This window comes from Ovis aries, chromosome 12 (assembly GCF_016772045.2).
Source record: "Ovis aries strain OAR_USU_Benz2616 breed Rambouillet chromosome 12, ARS-UI_Ramb_v3.0, whole genome shotgun sequence".
Taxonomy (NCBI): domain Eukaryota; kingdom Metazoa; phylum Chordata; class Mammalia; order Artiodactyla; family Bovidae; genus Ovis; species Ovis aries.
The window spans coordinates 41,868,972-41,875,511 of NC_056065.1; positions in this window are offsets into that span (position 1 = coordinate 41,868,972).

Here is a 6,540-nt window from a genome sequence, read left to right on the forward strand (position 1 = left end):
CGCCCGACCAACCGCCGGCCCCGGGTCTCCGCCGGAGCTCGCGCACTTTTAAAATGCGCGAGACTAGCGCAGGGGCTGGGCCTGACCGGGCGGGGCGGGGCCGGACCGGGCTGGGCTGGGTTGGGGGAGCGCTGGGTGGGGCTGGGCTGGGCGGGGCGAAGGCACTTGGGCCATCCTGACCCTCGCGAGACTGGGAGAGGGCTGTTGAGCCTAGGCGATTTTTAACCTAAAAAGCCCAGCCAGGTGCGTCCTCTCCTCCCGCAGTCAACCTCCACACCTGGAGAGAATAACTTTGTTCTAAAGAATAGCAATCATAGTGCCTACTGTGTACCGCTGCTGCTGCAAGTCGCGTCAGTTGTGTCCGACTCTGTGCGACCCCAAGGACGGCAGCACACCAGGCTCCCCCGTCCCTGGGATTCTCCAGGCAAGAACACTGGAGTGGCTTGCCATTTCCTTCTCCAATGCATGAAAGTGAAAAGTGAAAGTGAAGTCGCTCAGTCGTGTCTGACTCTTAGCGACCCCATGGCCTCCAGCCTACCAGGCTCCTCCGCCTATGGGATTTTCCAGGCAAGAGTACTTGAGTGGGTTGCCATTGCCTTCTCCGACTGTGTACTAGGTACTACCTAAGTCATCACGTATTTAATTACCCCAACAGTCTTGTATGGTAGGTGCTATTGAAGTTATCCGCATATACAGGTGAGAACGAAACTGAGACACAGAGAGACTCAGTATCTTGCATAAGTAAGGTCAGATGCTCAGTCGTGTCCAACTCTTTACTACCCTATGGACTATAGCCCCCATAGGCTCCTCTGTCCATGGGATTTTTCATGTGAGAATACTGGAGTGGGTTGCCATTTCTTCCTCCGGGGAACTCTTCCTGACCCAGGGATTGAACCTACATCTCCTGCATTGTGGGCGGATTCTTTACCGCTGAACTATTGGGGAACCCCTAAAGTAAGGTTGCCCAGGTAGTAAATGGTGAACCTGACATCTGACCCATAACTCTAATGCTAATATAGTCCATGTACTGTTGAAGCCTAGCTTGGAGAATTTTGAGCATTACTTTGCTAACATGTGAGATGAATGCAATTGTGCAGTAGTTTGAACATGCTTTGGCATTGCCTTGCTTTGGGATTGGAATGAAAACTGATCTTTTCCAGTCCTGTGGCCACTGCTGAGTTTTCCAAGTTTGCTGACACATTGAATGCAGCACTTTCACAGCATCTTCTTTTATGATTTGAATTAGCTCAACTGGAATTCTATCACCTCCACTAGTTTTGTTCCTAGTGATGCTTTCTAAGGCCCACTTGACCTCACACTCCAGGATGTCTGGCTGTAGGTGAGTGATCACACCATCGTGGTTATCTGGGTCATGAAGATCTTTTTGGTATAGTTCTTCTATGTATTCTTGCCACCTCTTCTTAATATCTTCTGCTTCTGTTAGGTCTGTATCGTTTCTGTCCTTTATTGTGCCCATCTTTTCATGAAATCTTCCCTTGATATCTCTAATTTTCTTGAAGAGATCTCCAGTCTTTCCCATTCTGTTGTTTCCCTCTATCCCTTTGCATTGATCACTGAGATTTTCTTATCTCTCTTTATTATTCTTTGGAACTCTGCATTTAGATGGGTATCTCTTTCCTTTCCTCCTTTGCCTTTCACTTCTCTTCTTTTCTCAGCTATTTGTAAAGCCTCCACAGGCTTTTGCCTTTTTGCGTTTCTTTTTCTTAGGGATGGTTTAGATCACTGCCTCCTGTACAGTGTTATGAACCTCTGTCAATAGTTCGTCAGGCACTCTATCAGATCTAATCCCTTGAATCTGTTTGTCACTTCCACTGTGTAATCGTAAGGGATTTGATTTAGGTCATACCTGAATGGTCTAGTGGTTTTCCTTACTTTCTTCAAGTCTGAATTTTGCAATAAGGAGTTTACGAGCTGAGCCACAGTCAACTCCCCATCTTGTTTTTGCTGACTGTATAGAGCTTCTCCATCTTCGGCTGCAAGGAATATAACCAATCTGATTTTGGTACTGACCATCTGGTGATGTCCATGTGTAGAGTCGTCTCTTGTGTTTTTGGAAGAGGATGTTTGCTATGACCAGTGCATTCTCTTGACAAAACTCTCTTAGCCTTTGCCCTGCTTCATTTTGTATTTCAAGGCCAAACTTTCTTGTTACTCCAGGTAGCTCTTGACTTCCTACTTTTGCATTCCAATCCCATATGATGAAAAGGACATCTTTTGGGGGTGTTAGTTGTAGAACATCCTGTAGGTCATCATAGAACCATTCAATTTCAGCTTCTTCGGCATTACTGGTTGGGGCATAGACTTGGATTACTGTGACATTAAATGGTTTGCCTTGGAAACAAACAGAGATCATTCTGTCATTTTTGAGACTGCACCCAAGTACTACATTTTGGACTCTTGTTGACTGTGAGGGCTACTTCATTTTTTCTAAGGGATTCTTGCCTGTAGTAGTAGATATAATGGTCATTTGAATTAAAGTCTTCCTGTCCATTTTAGTTCACTGATTCCTAAAATGTCAATGTTCACTCTTGCCATCTCCTGTTTGATCACTTTGATATTTACCTTGATTCATGGACCTAACATTCCAGGTTCCTATGCAATATTGTTATTTACAGCATCTGACTTCACTTCCTTCACCTGTCACATCCAAAACTGGGCATTGTTTTGCTTTGGCTCAGCTTTTTCATTCTTTCTGGAGTTATTACTCCACTTTTCTCCAGTAGCATATTGGGCACCTACCCAGCTGGGGAGTTCATCTTTCAGTGTTACATCTTTTTTGCCTTTTCATACTGTTCATGGGGTTCTCAAGGCAAGAATACTGAAGTGGCTTGCCATTTCCTTCTCCAGCAGACCACGTTTTGTCAGAATTCTCCATCATGACCTGTCCTTCTTGGGTGGATCTACACGGCATGGCTCATAGTTGCATGGAGTTAGACAAGGCTGTGATCCTTCTGATCAGTTTGGTTAGTTTTCTGTGATTGTGGTTTTTATTCTGTCTGCCCTCTGAGGGATAAGGATAAGAGGCTTGTGGAAGCTTCCTGATGGGAGGCACTGGCTGTGGGGAAATTTGGGTCTTGCTCTGAAGGGCCATGCTTGGTAAATCTTTAATCCAATTTTCTGTTGATGGGTGGGGCTATGTTCTATCCCTGTAGTTGGTCCTGAGGCCAAACTATGGCAAGGGTAATCGTAGCAATGGTAGCAGCCTCCTTCAGAAGGCTTTTTGTCAGCATGCTGCAGCATGCTGTTATATTCAATGCCTCTGACCCCAGGGCAGGCCACTGTCAACACATGCCTCTTCCAGAGAGTCGTGGACACTCACAGGCAAGTCTGGTTCAGTCTCTTTTGGGATCATTGCTTCTTTCTCCTGATCGTGGTTTGCACAATGTTTTGTCTGTGCCCTCCAAGAGTCTGTTTCCCCAGTCCTGTGGAAGTTCTGTAATCATAGTCCACTGGCCTTCAGAGTCAAATTCCCTGGGGGTTCTCAGTCCCTTTGCCAGATCCCCAGGTTGGGAAATCTGCCGGGGGCCCTAGAATTTTCACAACAGTACAAGAACATTTTTGGTATAATTGTTCTCCAGTTTGTGAGTTGTCTGCTTGGTGGCTCTATGGTGGGGCTAATGGCGACCTCCTCCAAGAGGACTTATGCCACACGCTGTGCCTCCCAGGTCTGCTGCAGCCAGAGCCCCTGTCCCCACGGCAGGACACTGCTGACCCGTGCCTCCACAGGAGACACTCAAACCACAGAGGCAGGTCTGATTCAGTCTCTGTGGGGTCCCTGGGTCCTGGTGTGCACAAGGTTTTATTTGAGCCCTCCAAGCACCTCTGGTGGGTATGGGGTTTGATTCTTAAACACAGTTTTGCCCCTTCTATCATCTTGTTGGGGCTTCTCTTTTACCCTTGGATGTGGGGTATCTTTTTTTGGTGGGATCCAACATTCTCCTGTCAATGGTTGTTCAGCAGTTAGTTGCAATTTTGGAGTTCTTGCAGGAGAAGAGGAGTGCACGTCCGACTCCACCATCTTGAAGGGACGACAGACTGTTTCCAACTAGGGAAAGAAGTATGTCAAGGCTATATATTGTCTTGTCCTGCTTATTTAACTGATATGCACAGTACATCATGTGAAATGCCAGGCTGGATGAAGCACAAGCTGGATTTAAGATTGTCAGGAGAAATATCTGTAATCTCAGATATGAAGATGACACCACCATTATGGCAGGAGGCAAAGAGGAAATAAAGAGCCTCTTGATGGAGGTGAAAGAGGAGAGCAAAAAAGCTGGCTTAAAACTCAACATTCAAAAAAGTAAGATCATGGCATCTGGTCCCATCACTTCATGGCAAATAGATGGGGAAACAATGGAAACAGTGACAGACTTTATTTTCTTGGGCTCCGAAACCACTGTGGACAGTGACTGCAGCCATGAAATTAAAAGATGCTTATTCCTTGGAAGAAAAGCTATGACCAACCTAGACAGCATATTAAAAAGCTGAGACATCACTTTGCCGACAAAGGTCCATCTAGTCAAAGCTATGGTTTTTCCAGTAGTCATGTACAGGTGTGAGAGTTGGACCATGAAGAAAGCTGATTGCTAAAGAATTGATGCTTTTGAACTGTGGTGTTGGAGAAGACTCTTGAGAGTCCCTTGGACTGCAAGAAGATCAAACCAGTCCATCCTAAAGAAAATCAGTCCTGAATATTCATTGGAAGGACTGATGCTGAAGCTGAAGCTCCAATACTTTGGCCACCTCATGCGAAGAACTGACTCACTGGAAAAGACCCTGATGCTGGGAAAGATTGAAGACAGGAGGAGAAGGAGATGACAGAGGATAAGAATGTTGGATGGCATCACTGACTCAATGGACATGAGTTTGAGCAAGCTCTGGGAGTTGGTGATGGACAGAGAAGCCTGGCCTGCTGCAGTCCATGGGATCACAGAGTTGGACATGACTGAGCAACTGAACTGAACTGAATATGTTCCAGCTGTGTATACTAATAACAATAGTTTATTTCATCTATCAATATTTTTTTAGCATAGCTTTTATTTATTTTTTGCACATACCTGTATCCATTCTCCCCAAACCCCCCTCCCATCCAGGCTGGCATGTAGCATTGAGCAGTTCCATGAGTTATATGATAGGTCTTTGTTGGTTATCCATTTTAAATATAGCAGTGTATACATGACCTTCCCAGAGTCCCTAACTATCCCTTCCTCCTGGCAACCATAAGTTCATTTTCTAATTCTGTGAGTCTCTTTCTGTTTTTAAGTTGTTGTTGTTCAGTTGCTAAGTCATGTCCGACTCTTTGGGACCCCGTGGACTGCAGCATGTCAGGCTTCCCTGTCCTTCACCATCTCCCAGAGTGTGCTTAAACTCATGTCCATTGAGTCGGTGGAGCCATCCAACTATCTTATGTTCTGTCATCTCCTTCTCCTCCTGCCTTCAATCTTTCACAGCATCAGAGTCTTTTCCAGTGAGTCAGTTCTTCGCATCAGGTGGCCAAGGTATTGGAGCTTCAGCTTCAGCAACAGTCTTTCCAATGCATATTCAGTATCGATTTCCTTTGGGATGGACGGGTTTGATCTCCTTGCTATCGAAGGGCCTCTCAAGAGTCTTCCCCAGCACCACAGTTGGAAAGCATCAGTTCTTTGGCATTCAGCCTTCTGTCGTGGTCCAACTCTTACATCCATACTTGACTACTGGAGAAATCATAGCTTTGACTATACGGACCTTTGTCAGCAAAGTGATGCCTCTGCTTTTTAATATGCTGTCTAGGTTTGTCATAGCTTTTCTTTTTTGTTAGTAAGTTTATTTATATAATTTCTTTGTAGATTCCACATATAAGGATGTCATATTTAAGACTTTCTAATAGCAATATGTAATTTCAGTTCCAGTTCCACTGATGCTATGTCTTAGTTTAATTGGCAATACACTTAATTTCCTAGTGTACCATCGTATTGGATTCAGTGAAATTCAATACTAGCAGAGCGCTCTGTAATTACGTGTTGACGAATCTAATCCTTAGAATAACCCTAAAGAGTAGCTGCAGTTGTTATTGTTCCTGTTTCACAGGTGAGGAAGCGGAAGCATAGAGGTTCACAGGGCGGGAACATGGTGGAGTTGGGATTTGAACCCAGGCAGCCTGGCTCTGGAGTGGAAGCCTCCTGCTTTTTATGGCCTCCTAGGGAAGAAATATTGTCCTGCACATCCATCTCTGATACCTACTGTTGATATTGACCAGATTATACCTGAACCAACTTGGAGAGGTGCTGAGTGCTAAAGAATTGATGCTTTTGAATTGGGGTGCTGGAGAAGACTCTTGAGAGTCCCTTGGACTGCAAGGAGATCAAACTAGTCAATCCTAAAGGAAATCAACCCTGAATATTCATTGGAAGGACTGATGCTGAAGCTCCAATACTTGGGCCGCCTGATGTGAAGAGCCGACTCATTGGAAAAGACTCTGATGCTGGGAAAGACTGAGGGCAGAAGGAGAAGGGGGTGACAGAGGATGAGATGGTTGGATGG